Genomic DNA, 18,561 nt, shown 5'->3' on the forward strand with positions numbered 1-18,561 from the left:
AAAACAGTCATCACAATTTTTTTAAGAAATCCAGATCAATATGGGCACAAAAAGAGTTCAGGTCGACCAAAAAAAAAAAATAACCCCATCACTGGATCGCCGTATCAGAAGAAGTTAAAAAAAACTCCAGTATGAGCTCAAGTCGATTGAAAAGCCAAACAGCAGCAGAATGTAGTCCTAAAACCACCAGAAGGCATCTGAAAATGAAGGGTTTCTATCATTTAAAGCGACTGCAGAAACCCCGTCTTCTTGAACAGTACAAAACTAACTGACTTAAATATGCCGCCAAATACCAGACTTGAGATGAAGAGAAGTGGGAAAATGTAATTTCCTCCGATGAGAAAAAGTTTAATCTAGATGGTCCAGATGGATTTCAACACTATTGGCATGATAAAAATTTGCCCAAAGAGACTTTTTCAACTCGGCATAGGAGGGTCTTTAATGATCTGGGGTTCTTTCTCGTCAGCTGGGACCCTAAAGTTGCAAGTAGTGAAAGGCCGGCAAACATCATTGAAGTACATTTCAATGCTTGAAAATGCTTCTATCAGGACTGAAGGTCCACGTCTGTGTGGAAGAAATTGGATTTTCCAGCAAGACAACACTGCGATACACACTTCTCGACAAGCACGAGAATACTTTTCTTCAAATAATATAGAATTGTTAGATCATCCAATATGTTCTCCGGACCTCAATCTCATTGAAAATCTTTGGTGATGGATGGCAAAAGAAGTGTTCAAGGATGGAACCCAGTATGATTCGATAAAGGAACTTTCTGATTCAGTTTTCAGTACATGGGATAAAATTCCTTCGCAACTGATAAAAAACTTAGTCGCAAGCATGCCGAAGAGAATTTTTGAAGTAATTTGTAATAATGGAGGCTATACTGAGACCCTTTTTAGTAATTTATAATTGCCTTTTGTTAGATGAAGTATCAGTGGTCTTATCATTTTGACCAGGTGAAAATGTTTGTTTTTTAAAAAATAATTATTAGATCACGGTTAAGGTGTTGAATGAAGCAGATTTCATTTTTTCCATCATATTTTCCCTTTCGGCAATGGTTTCAACCATTTGTTTGATTAAAAATTCGATAATATGCGTAAACGTTTACTTTCTTAAGTGGTCTTATGATTTTGACCAGGACTGCATATATATATATTATTTGTATTTATATAGACAAATATTACATACTCGCTACACTGAACATGCTAATGTTTCGGAGCAATTGGTTTATTAAAAAACTAACCGTTCCTCATCAAGCGAAAGAAATAAAGTTTTTATGAGCTATTGAAACTATCTAATTCTTAAATGAAAAAGTGAAACATATTTTTTTATTTATAAAAAAAATATTGAATCGACAACTTGGAGTGGGAGGGGGTGATACTAAGTGACATTTTAGACTTTAGAAAGCGACATATATATATATATATATATATATAATAAATATCACAGCCAAACAACGTCGCAGCCCACAAGAGCCATGACAGTCAAAGAACCGGAAGTCCAAGACTCGAGTTTCGCCCTCATTTGGGCTCGTCAGTTAGACACATCCGAACTCAGGATTCGAAACCCGAGCCTCTTGCATGCAAGGCAAGCACTCTACCAACTGAGCAAACGCCCTGCACACAAGAATTTCAATTAACCAACACAGATCAAGCAAACCGCGCCGAAATCCGACTGTGAAATGAACCTACTACGTCTCAACAAGGGACGCGGTCATCCAACCAGCTAATAACCCCAAGCTGATGTCTCACTAGTAGGAGTTTTAACTCGAAAGGACGATGCCATCCAGCAATACTAACCAAGCGAGCAACTTATGATAGGATTTTCAGAATGTGAGAGAATGTATATAATAAATTCCACAGCCAAACAACGTCGCAGCCCACAAGAGCCATGACAGTCAAAGAACCGGAAGTCCAAGACTCGAGTTTCGCCCTCATTTGGGCTCGTCAGTTAGACACATCCGAACTCAGGATTCGAAACCCGAGCCTCTTGCATGCAAGGCAAGCACTCTACCAACTGAGCAAACGCCCTGCACACAAGAATTTCAATTAACCAACACAGATCAAGCAAACCGCGCCGAAATCCGACTGTGAAATGAACCTACTACGTCTCAACAAGGGACGCGGTCATCCAACCAGCTAATAACCCCAAGCTGATGTCTCACTAGTAGGAGTTTTAACTCGAAAGGACGATGCCATCCAGCAATACTAACCAAGCGAGCAACTTATGATAGGATTTTCAGAATGTGAGAGAATGTATATAATAAATATTTATTTATACATTCTCTCACATTCTGAAAAAATATATATATATATATATATATATATATATATATATATATATATATATATATATATATATATATGTAGTAAGTTATAAAATATCTATGGCGATTTAGCTACACAGAATATTCCGTGTTTCATCCACGCTAGGATTCATCAGGCTTATGCGAGGATTTTATGTATTGAGCACTGTTGAAGTAAATACTTAAAGTTTACGCATAAATTTATACTTTCGTAATTAATTTATGTGATCGAATGAAGTAGTTATATATATGTACACGTATATATGCGTAAATATATATACGTACATATATATATATATATATATATATATATATATATATATATATATATATATATATATATATATATATATATATATATGAGAGAGAGAGAGAGAGAGAGGTTTCATTTATTGTATATGATTTCATGTAATGATGGATCTTAGCTAAAACTAACTGCAAAATCATTTTAATTCGATTATTGATTGAAATTATTTACGGAGTTTTACCCCAGTTATTGATTTTTTTCTTTATTCTTACGATTTTTTTCTAGTCTTTTCTTATAGTTTTCTTCTTTTGCTTTTCTTATTTTTTCTTTCCAATATTTTTCACCTTCACCTCAATTCTCATGCGCTCGTCTCGTTTTCTGTCATGTTTTACTCCCCACCTTTTCTCCTAATGTCTCCTTTCACATTTCTTGTCCTTTTCTTTTTTCTTTGGTTTTAGTTACTTTGCCGATTTCCTTCATTTTCTCGTCTTTTAAAAAGGGTGTTGCCTTCTTTCATTCGGGTTTATCGCCTGAAACGATATCTTTCAGAACTGTCTACTTTTTTAGCATTTCAGGAAGCACAGAAATAAATAAATAAAACGCAGAAAAAATACTTATATATCTATTCAGTGAATTTTTGACTCTTACTTTTTAAATAGTTTTTGTATTTAAAAAAAAAATTTTTTTTTTGTCTAATCAATGAAAAGCTTACAAAGACCAATTTCATTATTTACATTTGATATTTTAGAAAATTAATTTCCGTTCTATTTTCTGTTACACAATGAAAGTGTAAAATGGGCCTTTAAGACAGGCTTAGATCTGATGACCTCAGAGGAAGATTAAATTTGGAGAGTATAGGGAAATGTGTGCAGATTTTGATGGCACGGCAATTTTGCAAGAATGGTTAAGAGTTTTTGGATCAGTAGATGTAGACCAGTTGAGGGAGTAAGTCCAGTTCAAAGAAGACAAAAGAAAACATGGGATGAAGTGATAAGAATGGATTGGAGAGAAAGAGGGTTAAGAATCTGGTCAGCTTTGAAGTCAATTTCTTAAAGCTGTTCCACACATGCTAGTATGTAAAATAGACTGGATGATGATGATGATGATGATGATGATGATGATGATGATGATGATGATGGTGGTGGTAGTGGTGACAATGATTATGATGGTGGTGGTGGTAGTGATGATGATGATGATCATGGTGGTGGTGGTGGTGGTGGTGGTGGTTGATTATGTGGTTGTAGTGATGATGATGGTGGTAGTGGTTGATTATGTGGTTGTAGTGATGATGATGGTGGTGGTAGTCGTAGTGGTGGTAATGATTATGATGGTGGTGGTAGTGATGATGATGATGATGATGGTGATGGTAGTGGTGGTAATGATTATGATGGTGGTGGTGGTAGTGATGATGATGATGGTGGTGGTGGTGGTGATGGTTGATTATGTGGTTGTAGTGATGATGATGATGATGATTTCTCTTTTCAAATAATTTTTTCTGCTTCAAAAAAAAAAAAAAAAGTTCACAATCTTTGCACAGGTTTTTTAAAGTGTCCCTATATATTGCTTCCACACGACGGCAAAGTTAAACTTAAAGTTGGTTTTTAATCTAGGGAATATCCAGTTCTCCCAAGGAGGGGGTCACTCTGGATGTTACAAAAATAAAAATTGCTCCAGTCAAGGACCTTTTCTTCTCTGAACCTACTGATAAAACTTTTACTATGGTGTGGGATAAGCTGACTTAACAGATATTTCACTGACGGAACGCACTTGCATCCCAATTGATAATATAATGGAAATGTTGACCTTCAGTGTAAAAACCACACACTTCGTGATGGGATCTGTTATATAGCGACAGGAAGAACGTTTGGCAATGAGATCGCCATTGTTTCCAGTGTGTATGAGACTCTATGTAAATGTGGAAAACTATACAAAGGTGAAACATGTCGTCCACAAAAAATAAGGTTACAAGAACATCAAAAATACTGTAATACTCAGAGAGGTTGAAAAGTCGATTATAGTTTACCATATATGGCAGGGACGTTGAGACAGTACTAAACGGGTGACCATTTGAGAATACCAGGTGCTGTATGTGCTCTCTGCTTATCCCAGCATTGTTTCCAGTCATTCTAGATTTCTTCCTGCCACCGGAATCATGCAGTGTCGATTCAGGAGAGGTATAATTGGGATTTTGCAACGCCTGCTTCACAATTACACATGCAGCTACCCTTGTATAGAGTATCCATTATCTCTGAAGACAGAACGGTGGGGGGGGGGCGATAAGATAAGATATGATAGGGAAATCAACTGTCCTTATGGGACATAGTAAAAATTGTAGACAGAGAAGAACGGTGGAGAGTAGGACAGCTGAAAGAAGTAGTGCATATGCTGGGAGATAGGAGACAACCTGTTACTAAGCTGACCTAGTATAGAATTTAACATCATATGGGAGCTATCTATTATATAAATCTCACCTGTCTGTTTAAATGTATGTATGTATGTATGCATGTTTGTATGTCTACCTAAAACTTTCGACAGAGGCGACGGATTTTCATGAGATCGGTATTGTTTTGAAGTATGACCCTTCGGGCGACAAATATCGAAAAATTGGCCAAAAACATTAATTCCTTCATCCTCAACCAGGCACTTTTCTACAAGGAGGGGTCGCTTTTTTTTCGATGATATTTTCGAAAGTCATCCCCTCTTTTCGATTGACTAGCCTTAATTTAAACCTTCGCCACTACCGGTTTCGTGATGGACGCAACGGCAAGGACATCACGTTTTTTTTTTTTTTCACATTCTTTTCTTCCTTCACAGTACGGGTTCGAGTCTGCATGCCTACTCTCACTTGTTTGTTTGTTTGTTTTTTTTGCTCAACACACACCTCCAAACACTCGGGAAACGCCGGGCACCTAGGCTAGTTGATTATAATAATTAAAAGTTTTTGAGTAATAAGAATGACCGTCTTGTTTGCCATCTTGAAAACAATCTAAAAATAAAAACAAAGAGAGATAACTCAATAATCCAAACTTGCGAGAATTATATTTTAATACATATGAATTCTCATTAATCATTTAAAAATGATTTTCTTTATAAAAAAATAAAATTACTTATTTATGTAATTTTTGGAATATGATTTTTTTGTTTCGTCACAGATACGTACATCACACAGATTTTTCTTTATTTTTATTATTTAATATAGGGGATATTTTGGACAAGAATCAAATTTCATTGTTGATAAAAACAACAAGCGAACAATGTTTGGTTACAAGTGCAGTTAAATTAGCTTTGTGGATTGTGAGTCAGGGTTCACCAATTGTTGGAAATGACCCACGGCGGAGTCACCCATTTGTAAGAATGTGGTTCAGTAGGATAACTAAGGCAAATGTTTAGTTTAGCGGCGTAAATTATTTGACAGACAAAAAAATTATAAAAACTATTTATTTTTATATAAAACACATTATTAGACCCTAAGGCTGAAATAAAGCTCGAAAAAATTTCATTTTTCAACATTTTTTTCAACATTTTTTATTGGACGAAATATACGACAATCGAGGTCACCATATTGTTTTTAACATTTGGCCTTACTAAGGGTTGACAGATTGGCCTTTTTAAGACCAAATTTGGCCTTTTTTGCGTTCTTTCATTAACTATTTTTGGTCGCCATATTTTTTGTAATGAAAGTGTGTAAAAAAGGGCCAAATTTGGCCTTAAAAAGGACAATCTGTCAAACCTTAGAAAGGCCAAATTTAAAAGCAATACAGCGGCTTTAATAGTCTAATAAAAAATGATGAAAAATTTGAAAAAATTAAATTTTTTTCTGGTTTTATTTCAGCCTTGGGATCTAATAATGTGTTTTATATAAAAACTAGCGAGGGGTACCCGGCGTCGCCCGAGTGTTTGGAAACTCCGGGGGGGGGGGGGGGTAAAAAAAAGTAAGTATGAGGATCGAACCCGAACCGTTGAGGCAAAGTTGTAAATTAAAGTGTGAAAAAAAAAGTGCGATGTTGACCATTGCCCCACCGTAACATGCTAACGGAAAAACGTTTGAATTTATTTAATTACTTGGATTTAGCAGGTGCCCGTTTTAATGAGTTAATGAGGTCAAGTTTGACTGCGGGATGGTATTCATTTACTGCTGAACGCTTCCCCCCCCCCAAGATGTTATAGGAAAAAGACTAACCCACATGCGGCGAGCGACAAATATTGAATATTTATCTTCCCGAAATCGAGCAAATTAAATAGACAGGCGACCTTCGTTGTTAACTGTGAGATATTACGATTTATATGTGATATAAAAAGTTTTAAAAAGTTGTGAAGCGAGCAACCGCTTCTCTGAAAAAAAGCCTTTTGTTGACATACAGAAAAAGCGAACACACATACATACATAATACATTTTCGGGGTTTGTATTACTGTACACATAGATTCGAAAAAGTTGTCAAAAAACAAATATATAACAAATAAATGTTATCAAAGGCAAGATAAGTTACTTTTCTATCAAACTGGATATATTTTTCGTGTTTTTATTCAATGTAACATGTTTATTCAGCTCGAAAAACATACAGTGTTTACCGATGTATTGGAAAATTCAAGATGGCGTCTGATTCTCTCTTTAACACAGTAAGTTTGGGATAATTATGAAATAATATATTTATGTCTTTCACAAGTTTTATCACATAATTTTTTTGCCATAAATAATGTGTGCTATCAAAAAACAACAATAACTTATTCAAACACTGTAGTGTTTGAATATATGGTTAAGTGGGAGTTTTAGACATTTAGAACGGCTTTAAAACTTCACCGCTGAATCATTTTTCGACCAAATTTCAGACAATTATTACAGTTTATAGATCACCTTCTCAGCTATATTATGAAAAAAAAAATCAATTTTCGTTCAGTAAAACAAAAGTTATGATTAATTTACTGGTGTTCAAAATCGTAAAAAAGCATAAGGAGGTGAGCGACGTTTTTTATGACTGGTTTCCATAGCAACCACGTCGCTTCAGCAACTACTGTTGCTACCAATTCACCGCTCTCGCGAAAAGAGAATTAACAAGTGAAACAGAGAGAATGAGAGATAAATCTGGGGGATTTTATGAAAGCAGACGAGTGCCGTACATTGTTATTACATATGTGTATCTATGTTTATGGGGGCAAAAAATAAGACTAAAATTAAACAAAGAACAAGTGAATTTACTGGAAGACTGGAAAAATCATGGATTACAATAGAAAAATGCGAGCATGTAAAGTAATATGGTTAAGCTTAAACATGGAAAAGTAAAGGAATCATTGTTAAAACTGGAAAAGAAAATGACAAGATATTCTAGTAAAAAAAATAATAAATTTATAACTTAAAATATTGCAGCAGTACGATATTTTTTTTTAATTAAATTTATAACATCATATAATCAATGTTTTAATGTTGCAATATTTTAAGTTATAAATTTATTATATTTTTTACTAGAATATCTTGACCTTTTCCAGTTTTAACAACTAGTTCTTTACTTTTCTATAATTCCCCCACTAACTAACAATCACGAGGTTCTTTGCTCAGCAACCGAGAAGGCTAACATGCTTGCCAGTCGATTTGCCTCAAACTCCACACTGGACCCTCTAAACCACCCCCTACCTCAATTTCCTATGCGGACAGACGCCACGCTAGACGATCTGAAAATCACCCCTGCTCAGGTCCATGCTATCATAAAAAACCTTGACACTTCCAAAGCATGTGGACCCGACCTCATCCCAGCTGTGCTATTAAAAAAGTGCTCAGCCGAAGTAGCTCCAGTTCTCTCCAAACTCTACAACAAATGCCTTAATGAATCTTGTTTTTCGAGCTGTTGGAAAACTGCTTCTGTAGTACCAGTATTCAAGAATTCTGGCGAAAGAACTGACCCATTAAATTATCGCCCTATTAGCCTCCTCCCACTTTTTGCCAAAATATTTGAGACCTTAATTAACCATGCTCTAGTCCAGCACCTTACAGATGCTAAACTTCTGACCGACCATCAATATGAATTTAGACAAGCCCGTTCAACGGCAGACATCCTCACTGTAATCTCTGAACGCATATACCATTCACTGGACAAAGCGGGAGAGGGCAGAGCGGTAGCTCTAGATATATCTAAGGCTTTTGACAGGGTATGGCATGAGGGTCTCCTCAGGAAGATTAGATCTTACGGTATCACTGGTAGAATACTTAACATAATTAAATCCTTCTTAGATAAGAGAAAAATCCAGGTTGTCCTCGACGGTCGTACATCTAAACAATATGATATAAATGCGGGAGTGCCCCCGGGATCCATCCTTGGACCTCTGCTGTTCCTGATATTCATAAATGACCTCCCCGACAAAATTGCCTCTGAGATGGGTATATATGCTGATGACACCACACTCTATAGCAGGCACAACAGGAAAACAAATGAACATATATCTAAAGTAATGGCAGAAACACTAGAGGATGACCTCCAATCAGTAGTGGAATGGGGACAAAAATGGATGGTAACGTTCAATGCCACCAAGACAAAACTGGTCTCATTCAATAATTACAAGAAACCTTCTCTACCACCTATAGCAATGGCCAACGACTCTTTATCTGAGAGTACGTCTCTCAAGCTCCTTGGCCTAACGTTCACAGGAAACATGAGTTGGAACAATTACATCGAGGGCATTGCCAGGGCCGCTGCAAGGAAGGTGGGCTCTCTCTACCGTGCTAGAAAACTTCTAACACCCGAAAGTATCCTGTACCTCTATAAGGCCACTATTCGCCCATGTATGGAGTATTGCTGTCATATTTGGGCCGGTGCATTGGCTACTAGTCTATCGCTCCTTGACAGGGTTCAAAAGAGAGTCGCAAATCTGATAGGCCCTAAACTGGCATCTAAACTTCAGCCTCTGTCCCATCGTCGAAACGTTGCATCCCTCTGCCTGTTCTACAAGTATTATAATGGTGAATGCTCTGAAGAACTGCAAGCACTTGTGCCCCCACGACGTGAACACCCTCGACAGACCCGACAAGCTGCAAAATCCCACCCCCACACTGTAGAGATCCCTAGATGTAAAAGATCTTTCTACTCCAGTAGTTTCTTCCCCAGAACAGCTAGACTTTGGAATTCCATTCCAGGTCACTGCTTCCCCAACTGTACTGACATGCATAATTTCAAGTGCAACGTGAACCAACATCTCGCTGCCCTAATCCCTACATAGTACCCCAGTAGATGTTTCCCCTGATAGTAGCCCCCTACACCAAAGTGGCAATGTGCCTTGTTTGGGGTGAAAATGTAAAAAAAAAAAAAAAAAAAAAAAAAAAGCTTAACCATAATACTTTTCTTGCTCGCATTTTTCTATCGTAATTTTAAACATTTGTATAAAAAATAATGAAGGAAGTAGCTACTCTGGTTTATGATACTTTATTTTTGACGAAATTATGTGATAAAATTTGTGAAAACTTTTAATGGTCAATGTGCACTGGTTGTCTAACCTGCAAAGAGTGTTTATTCCGAAAGCCGTTCTTACCATGGGGAGATAGAAAATAAGAAAATGCTTTTCGGAATAAACACCTCCAACCTCCCCATGTTAAAAACAGCTTTCGGAATAAACAACCTTTGTAGATTGAACAACCAGTGCACATTGACCAAATCATTTTTTTAAAATAAAATATTCCCATATTTTTAATATAAAAAAATATTTATAGAAATATCAAAAAAATAAGTTTTTTTTTTATTGGTTCATGATAAAACAAGAAGTGGTTCTATATGGTTTCGTTTTTCGTTTCATACTTATTGACTTCCATTTCATATTTAGATAAACCGAGCTCACTTTCGGCATCTTAACTTTGCGTCCTGAATTTTTAGACATAGCCTCTTTTCAAGCATTTTTTTTTTCAATAAGTCATAATTTGTATTTTGACCACTTGAGTATTATTCTCACAATGCTTCAGCCGATGAAACCTTCAACCTTCTTCAAACTCTGAAAACTTTCTGTCGGATTCTGGAATCTGTACGAAATATTGAACATTTATTTATGTTTTTACTCATGTTCACCCCCTTACAAAGCATATCGCCACTTGGACATAAGGGGCTACTATTTGGGGCCATGTCTAGAAAATATTAACAAGATATTTATTTATATTACATGTAAACTTCTGCATATCAGTACAGCCAGGGAAGCAGGAAGAGAATCCCAAAGTCGAGTTGTTCGAGGGAAGAAACTATTAGAATAGAAAGCTTTCTGGCATTTAGAGACATCAACAGTGAAGGGGCGAGATCTTATTGCTAAGCAGGTTTGTCAGGGATATGTACGCTGAGGGAGTACAAGTAAAACGAGTTCATCAGAGTACATTCAATTATAATATTTGTAAAACATGCACAGGGATGCAACATTGCAGCGATGGGACAGGGGCTGGAGCTTAGTTGATTTTATTTAATCCTAGGGGTTACCATATTTTTGTCTTGTCAGCCATTCCTGCGTAGAAATTTTAGGTAACTCAAAATTGCATTTTCGTATCACCTGCACTGAGGATTGAACCCTCAACCTCCAGAAGAGTGTCACTCAGAATTGAATTTTACTTGTTACTTAACTGTGAGGCTATGGCTCTGTTCAAAATTCTGTACGGATTCCTAAATTTCACAGAAATACTCCTGAGTGCGAAAAAATACATCTGAAGAAGGTCGGAGGTTATGTTGTCCGAAACGCTGTGAGAGTAACACTCAGGATGAGAACAGTTGTCCAAACAATTCAAATAATACAAATTTTCATACCTGTAAATATCTGGCTGAAGTGATGAGAAAAGGATCATATAGGCATGTGTATCCGTACATAATGTGTGTGTTTGCCAAAACTAAGATCAACTTGCAAGTGTGATGATGTTTCTCTGTTAAAAATAACGAGCACAAGAATCCTACATAAAATTCTGAAATCTGAAATAAGTCTGATAGGCAGTCGGAGAAAAAAAAAAAATGTTCTCGAGATAATCTGCTCTAATCACATAAACATTTAATCCAATCAAAGTAAATTCGAGGAAGAAAACTTGAGCTGAAATTTTCTTACATTTTACTAGCAGAGTGCCCAGCGTTGCCTGATCGTAAAATATGCTTCAATATGATATTTCAATTTATGCAAATTTCGTATTAATTATCATAGAGCCAATTCCCTATTGATTATCATACCAACCACACCTCTCCTGAATCAGCACTGCTTGAGTCCAGTGGCAAGAAGTCCAAGACGACTGGAAATAATGCCAACATAAGCGGAGAGTACATGCAGCACCTGGAAGTCCCAAATGGTCACCCATCTGGTACTGGCCAGGCTTATCGTTGCTTAACTTTAGTGATCGGATGGGAACCGGTGTAGTAAACGTGATTATGCTGTATATTGATTATTATATTGTACCCAATATATAGCAATGATTTAAAAAGTTTTAAAAGAATATATGATTTGGGTGCCATCAGCTAGAATCGCCACCAACACATTTAGTTCTCCAGCTTTAATTGTTATCAGTTGAGCTATCATCAGACGGATAGGTAAAAATAAGCTGACTTTGATGTATAAACATATATTTGCACATTCGTACAAGAACACTTTAAGACGACTTACACCTGCCAATTACATTTTTTTTTTATTTTAACTCCTTGGCAGCTATTTTTACCAGCTAAAAACCCATAAAAAGCAGTCCACAAAAATGCAATCATTGGATCCACCTTGCACCGCTCTGTTATCTTGCATCTAGCTGAAACCACTATCAATAATTTCCCCCACTTTTTAGCTGTGCCGAGACCTAAACATGGATTCCATGAACAAAGCTTCTTTCTTAGGACTGCAAAACTATGGAACTCTCTTCCGCTTCCCAACTTTCCAGCTGACTACAATATGGTTGTCTTCAAGTCCAATGTAAACAAGTTCTTGATGAGCCGTACCTTTAAGTAATGCACTTTACTACATTTCCACTACAAGCGATTACTACGATATTGTTCCATTGACCACTGTACACTTATTAACCCTTATCCTTGAGTAGCCTCTGAGCCTTGATAAGTGGTGACATATTTGTAGAAAAAAAAAGAAACATAGTAGTTATTCTAAGGATGAATCGGTTATGCTGGTCACATAGAGCGTTCATCCACCTGGATAATCCGTTGCAAAGGCATGGATGTCTTGAATCGCAGGAAGGCTGACTGACCACAGAAAACTTAAAAACAAGTGATTGGACAAGACTTGTACTGACCTCTGGATAAAGAAAAAGCAATGTTAAATGAATATATCATTTTTAATATTAGTTGCCTGGCAAGGCCACAGGGGAGACAACCAAGCAAAAAAAAAAAAACTAAGTAAAATTCATCTCAAAGCAGCAAAACTAAAACTGGCCTGCCAGGACACTATATATACAAATGTAGGCAAATCTGGGCATATTTTATTGGTTTGAAAATAAAGGTGCTTTTTTACTAATTGTCATAAAATTTTACCCATAGAATAGTATTTTAATCCTCAAAAAGCCTGCAACTGTTCATGTAGTTTCGTCCCATAGACCCAAAGATATAAACATTTTAATATTCAATTTGGCTACGAGTATAGATATAGTCATATATATATATATATATATATATATATAGAGAGAGAGAGAGAGAGAGAGAGAAAGAGAGAGAGAGAGAGAGAGAGAGAGAGAAGGAGATAGATAGATAGATAAATAGATAGATAAACCACCTTTATTGGCAACTTTATAAGTTCCTAATCTCAGCGACTCTAGATCAGAATTTAACAAATGAAGGCTCGTTGGAAAAGTAATGACTTGAGTTGTGTGGATATATATATATATATATATATATATATATATATATATATATATATATATGCACGTTTCATTAAATAGCGCAGACAACTCTTGCTTGTTTTTCTTGTAATCCTCCTTTTCTCTTTGTCGGACCATTTTTCGAACGTTTTTTTCGAGTGAAAAAAGAAATTTCCCATAATCGCGAACGTTTTCGACCTCCATTGGTCATCCTCAGGCGAGTAGTAAAAAATAAAAAATAAAAAATGAAATTGTAAAAATGAAAATAGCGAGATGAAATGAAAAGATGATTAAAAGATGATTAAAAGACGATTAAAATCGCTTAAAATCACTAAAATACTCAAAAGCACTTGAGCCGTGCCCGCCATTTCATTTTGAGTCTGGTTAATCGTTGGTTTATTAATGTGGATTAACAATGCCTCAAAGATTGGAAGTCGCACCTCGCAATATGAGACAGTTAAAATGGCCATGTTTTTTATTAATCTATATATCTATAAAAGTGAACGTGTCTGTGTATCTGTCTGTGTGTCTGTCTGTGTGTCTGTCTGTGTACATTTCTCTATGCAATAACTTTGCCAACTTTTAGTCTACAGACTCGAATTTTGATATACAGGGTACTGAGATTTGGGAAAATCGATGTGATCGGTCATCATTATATCTTATCGCAATAGAAATTAACCCATTGCATGGCGGTGCTGTTTGCCTCCTTAAGGTCTTGGTTTGAGCAATGAGGACCCAATCGGCAGTTTTCCCTAAGGTGGTGCATCGTTTGTACCTCTCCACATGGACATAAAGGTGAGGTGTCTAGGCCCCACTTGTGGAGATTGTCTTTTGTTTTGCCTTCTTTGGCTCTGGCTCTATTTAGAGTCACCCAGTTTTTTTCTACCAAGGTTCGAACCCTGGGGGAGTGTTTCTTTTGGGTCTGGTAGGGCTTCATTTTTATTCCTGCTGTTATAGTCTCGCCATCGTTCCATCTTATAGGAGGCAGCTTGCCTGGGATCGATTTCCTCTATATTGATGAAGCTACTGCGAGATTTTAGTCTTTGTCTCACTGATTGGTGGCCAAACAGTGAGTGCCTGTGGTCGTTAAGCTGTTTGTACCGTTCCATTCTGGTGATAACTTCTCGCCTGATATGTGGTGGTGGAATACCAGTTAGCCAGTATAGAGCTGGCAAGGGAGTTGGTTTAAGGCACCAGTTATGGTCCGGTATGCCTTGTTCAGCTTTACATCAATTTTATAGGCATGGCATGATCTTGCCCATACTGGGGCACAATACTCTGCTGTGGAATGGCACAGTGTAAGAGCTGTTTGCCTCAGTGTTTTGGGGTCAGCACCCCAGTTGCTGGTGGCAAGCTTACTGAGAAGGCTGTTTCGTGATGACAGCTTGCCTTTCAATTTGGTAATGTGTTTCCTAAAAGAGAGTGTTCTGTCCAGAGTTACTCCCAAGTAGACTGGGAAAGGTTCATGTGTAAGCATGTTGTCATTCCACATGACTCTTAGTCTCCGATTTGCTTGGTGATTATTCAGATGAAAGGCGCAAACTTGGGTCTTGTTTGGGTTTGCATTTAAGTACCACTTTTTGTAGTACCTAGAGAGAGTGGCTAGGGCATCAGAGAGTCTTTCTTTGATGATGTCAAAACTATTTGTCTGGGTGGCGATGCATAGGTCATCTGCATATATATATCTTTATATATTTGGGTATTGTGGTTGGTCGTTAGTGTAGATATTGAATAGGGTTGGAGCCAAAACTGAACCTTGTGGGAGGCCATTGTTTTGGATAAACCATCTACTCTTTTTGCCATCCATCTCAACATGGAAACGTTGATTACTAAGTAGACATTCAATTATGCTTACCAATGCTGAGTTTTGTATCATTTGGGCTACTTTTAGTACGAGTGCCCTGTGGTTGACAGTGTCATAGGCTGCTGTAAGGTCTACAAACACAGTGCCCCTTATTTTTTTGGTCTCAAATCCATCCTCAATGAATTGGGTCAGGTTTAAAATCTGGCTACAACATGACCGACCTGGTCTAAAGCCAGCTTGGTCAGCTGAGAGTTGTTCTTCCGTTTCCGTTATTCTGGCAAGTATCATGCACTCATATAGTTTATAGAGAATGCACGGGAGATAGGTCGGTAGCTCTTAGGTGATGTGGAGTCTTTTCCAGGTTTTAGAATGGCTACTACTCTTGCCTTTTTCCAGATTTTAGGGAGTTTGAGGGATGATGCACAGTTATTTATTAGGGCCAGTAACCACTTCCTTACAGTTGTTCCAAAGTGTGTTACCATCTCTGTGGTTATTTCATCAAGGCCCGATGCCTTTCCATTTTTTAGTCGAGATATTGTTGTGGTTATTTCGGCTTCTGAGAATGGTTCTAGATGGGCATTGCTGTTTTGCATGACGTGGCTAAGTTCAGCTTTCATTCTCTTTTTCTGTCCTCTTTCTTTTTGGTGCGGTTTGCCATTCAGTAGCAGCTGATGGGCTACTTGGTTGGGTGTCACGGCTGCAATCTGAGACTAAGGAGCTTTTTCTGAGTTTAGCTTTTTTATTGTCATCCAGGTTTTTTTGCTATTGTGTGTCATATCGATGTTACTTATGACTTCTTGCCAGCACTGTTTGCGTTCGCTACTGATGGAAGCAAGCAAATTCTCTCTGAGCTCTAACGTGTTTTCAGCAAATGGGTCTTCATTATAAGCTTGGATATATTCCTCATACTGTGCTTTATTTGGTTCCGTGAGACCAAGGATGTACGTTTTCCTGCACCCTCTTGGAATGTTTTTCCTGCCTACTTTCCAAATCAGGGATTGGAAGTTGTTGTATTCATCTGGTAATGGGGTGATGGTGTTGATGGCTTGTTCTAGGTCAGAGGTATAGCCTTCCCAGTTGGCCTTACGGAAATTGAACCGTGGCCGAATCTGGGGTTTCTGTGGCCTAATGATAGGTCTTAGATCAATAAATATGGGTCGTTGTTGGGTTCTTGGCACTGGGCTTCCCACAGTTTTTTCTAGATTTCCATAGTGCTTTGATGAAATAAATGCTAGATCAGGGTTATATCCCCGTCTCCAACGGGCACTTTGGAAGGATTTGGGATCCTTTGCATTGTGGAGAAGTTTGAGTTCATTTGCAGCAGCCCATGCCTCTACTGCTTCCCCATCACATAAAGACAGAGTGCTCCCCAAAATACCAGGGATGCACCTTATTATCCACCACCCAAGTACAGTATATAGAAGCGCGATCTTCGCACGAGACAAGTCAATAATCAAAACCAGTACTGACTTCTCAGAAGGAGGCCTTGAAATACTTCAGGTGGGCATGGAACACCTCAACATCATATCCGTGTATAAACCACCAGCAACCCCCTTTTCATGGCCGCTAACATCCAAGAGTTCCAACAACACGAGCCTATACATTGGTGACTTTAACAGCCATAGCACCACTTGGGTATAGAATGAGACAAATAGTGATGTGATTGGTTTTCGGCCAGAAATTTGGCTGTTAAGGGGTCAAAGTTTAACGATTTGACCTTTGAGAACTCTACCAAACTCCTCCGACAATTTAAAACCGACAGTCTAAACACTTGAAATTTTAGATATAGGTTCCTTGAACATGGATCTAACTTAACAACTTTATTCGAGCCCTAAATAAATGTTAAGGGGTCATAATAGGGGTCAAAGTTAAAAAAATTGACCGTTCTTTTTTTTTTTTTTTTTTTTTTTTTTTGCTCAGCATACATCTCACACCCGGGCAACGCCGGGCCCCCATGCTAATATGTCTCTAAATTCAGTTTTAGAGGTGTGGTGTGTTATGTTATGATTTGCTGATAGATTGAACTATTCGGGGAATATAGGTGACATGTTAAACGACGGGAGATGCTGGTTTGAGTCATGCCAATGTACGAATTATTTTTGGAGACACATTCTCCTATGGGACATTTAAAGACGTACACAGCATTTCTAGTTTTCAGCATACTGCCATCGGATGTAGGGTTATTATTTATTAGTAATTGGCTAGTTTTAAATTTTTTGTAATAAACAATAAATCTTATTTTAGAGTTTTTTCCGTGGTTACGACATGTTTGTGTACAATATCTTTTATATATATATATACATATACATATATATATATATATATATATATATATATATACATATATATATATATATATATATATATATATGTATATATATACATATATATATATATATATATATATATATATATATATATATATATATATATAAAAGATGACCGAACAAGAAGAAGATTTGTGTGTACGCACGCGTGTGTGTATGTGTGGTTACTTTCCACAAAAGAAACCAAGGACTGTTTTTTTCTGTGAAAAGCAACCATTTATTGTTGCCTGATGAGGACTTCTGGTTTTAACCACCCCTTTTCCCGAAACATTAGCATGTCCAGTGTCGTGGCCATGTTAATTTGTTTATATTAATAAAAATATATTTTGCTCTTCTTTTATTGAGCACTCTTAATAACCCCGTTAAATTCTTTAGTCATCATTCTTGAATATGCAATGGTAAGGGAGCGAGCGTAATGGCTGGTAACGAGGAATGACCGATCCTCATCAATACTAGTGTCATATCAGCGACGTGCACATGGATAAAAATCGCTCACACCTCACCAAAAACAAGAAAAATAAAAGTGTAAGATTCTGCATAATAGTGAAAGGAACTTTAACATTTATAATAAAGTTTTATTTAACAACTAGCAGGTGTACCCGGCGTTGTGTATAAAGTGGGGGGGTTAAAGTGAAGAATAAGCAAAGTAAAAAACGATGTTAAATTTCTTAGAAAAAAAATTTGGCAAAACGAAAACAAACAAGAAACCAATGGACAAAGGTAAAACTTCTTTCCAAAAGAAATCGTAAAAACAAAAAGCAAAAATCATGGAAAAACGTGTTCGGAAAACCAAAAACAAAAAAACGAAAAGCAAAAAAAAAAGAACTGGCATAAGTAACCCTTTGATTTGGTTAATTCAAGTTTTTTTCAAGCAACTACGAAGTAACCCTTCGATTTGGTTAATTTCAGTTTTTTTAAGCAACTACAAAGTAAAGAAAACTCAAACCGGTGTTCCTTCGAAACTGTTCCTTGTGAACGATCCCGCACGGTGTAAAGTGGTGGCGGGAAAAGGAGGAATTTATTAGGGAGAAGGGATTTTACCACTTCCATTGATTTTAACCGATTTTGTCCGTGAACTCTGATCAGGAAAAATATAGGAA

General features: G+C 37.0%; 1 long non-coding RNA gene and 1 pseudogene across 1 annotated transcript in view; one reads left to right on the top strand and one right to left on the bottom strand.

Annotated features, from left to right (window-relative positions):
* LOC145280027 (uncharacterized) overlaps window positions 1–18,561 on the top strand; it is a 97,500-nt gene that overhangs the window by 44,093 nt on the left and 34,846 nt on the right. The gene's annotated exons all lie outside the window — the stretch shown is intronic.
* LOC145280433 (5S ribosomal RNA) lies at window positions 11,806–11,923 on the bottom strand (annotated as a pseudogene).

This window comes from Euprymna scolopes, chromosome 7 (assembly GCF_053919585.1).
Source record: "Euprymna scolopes isolate OS-2025 chromosome 7, ASM5391958v1, whole genome shotgun sequence".
Lineage (NCBI taxonomy): Eukaryota > Metazoa > Mollusca > Cephalopoda > Sepiida > Sepiolidae > Euprymna > Euprymna scolopes.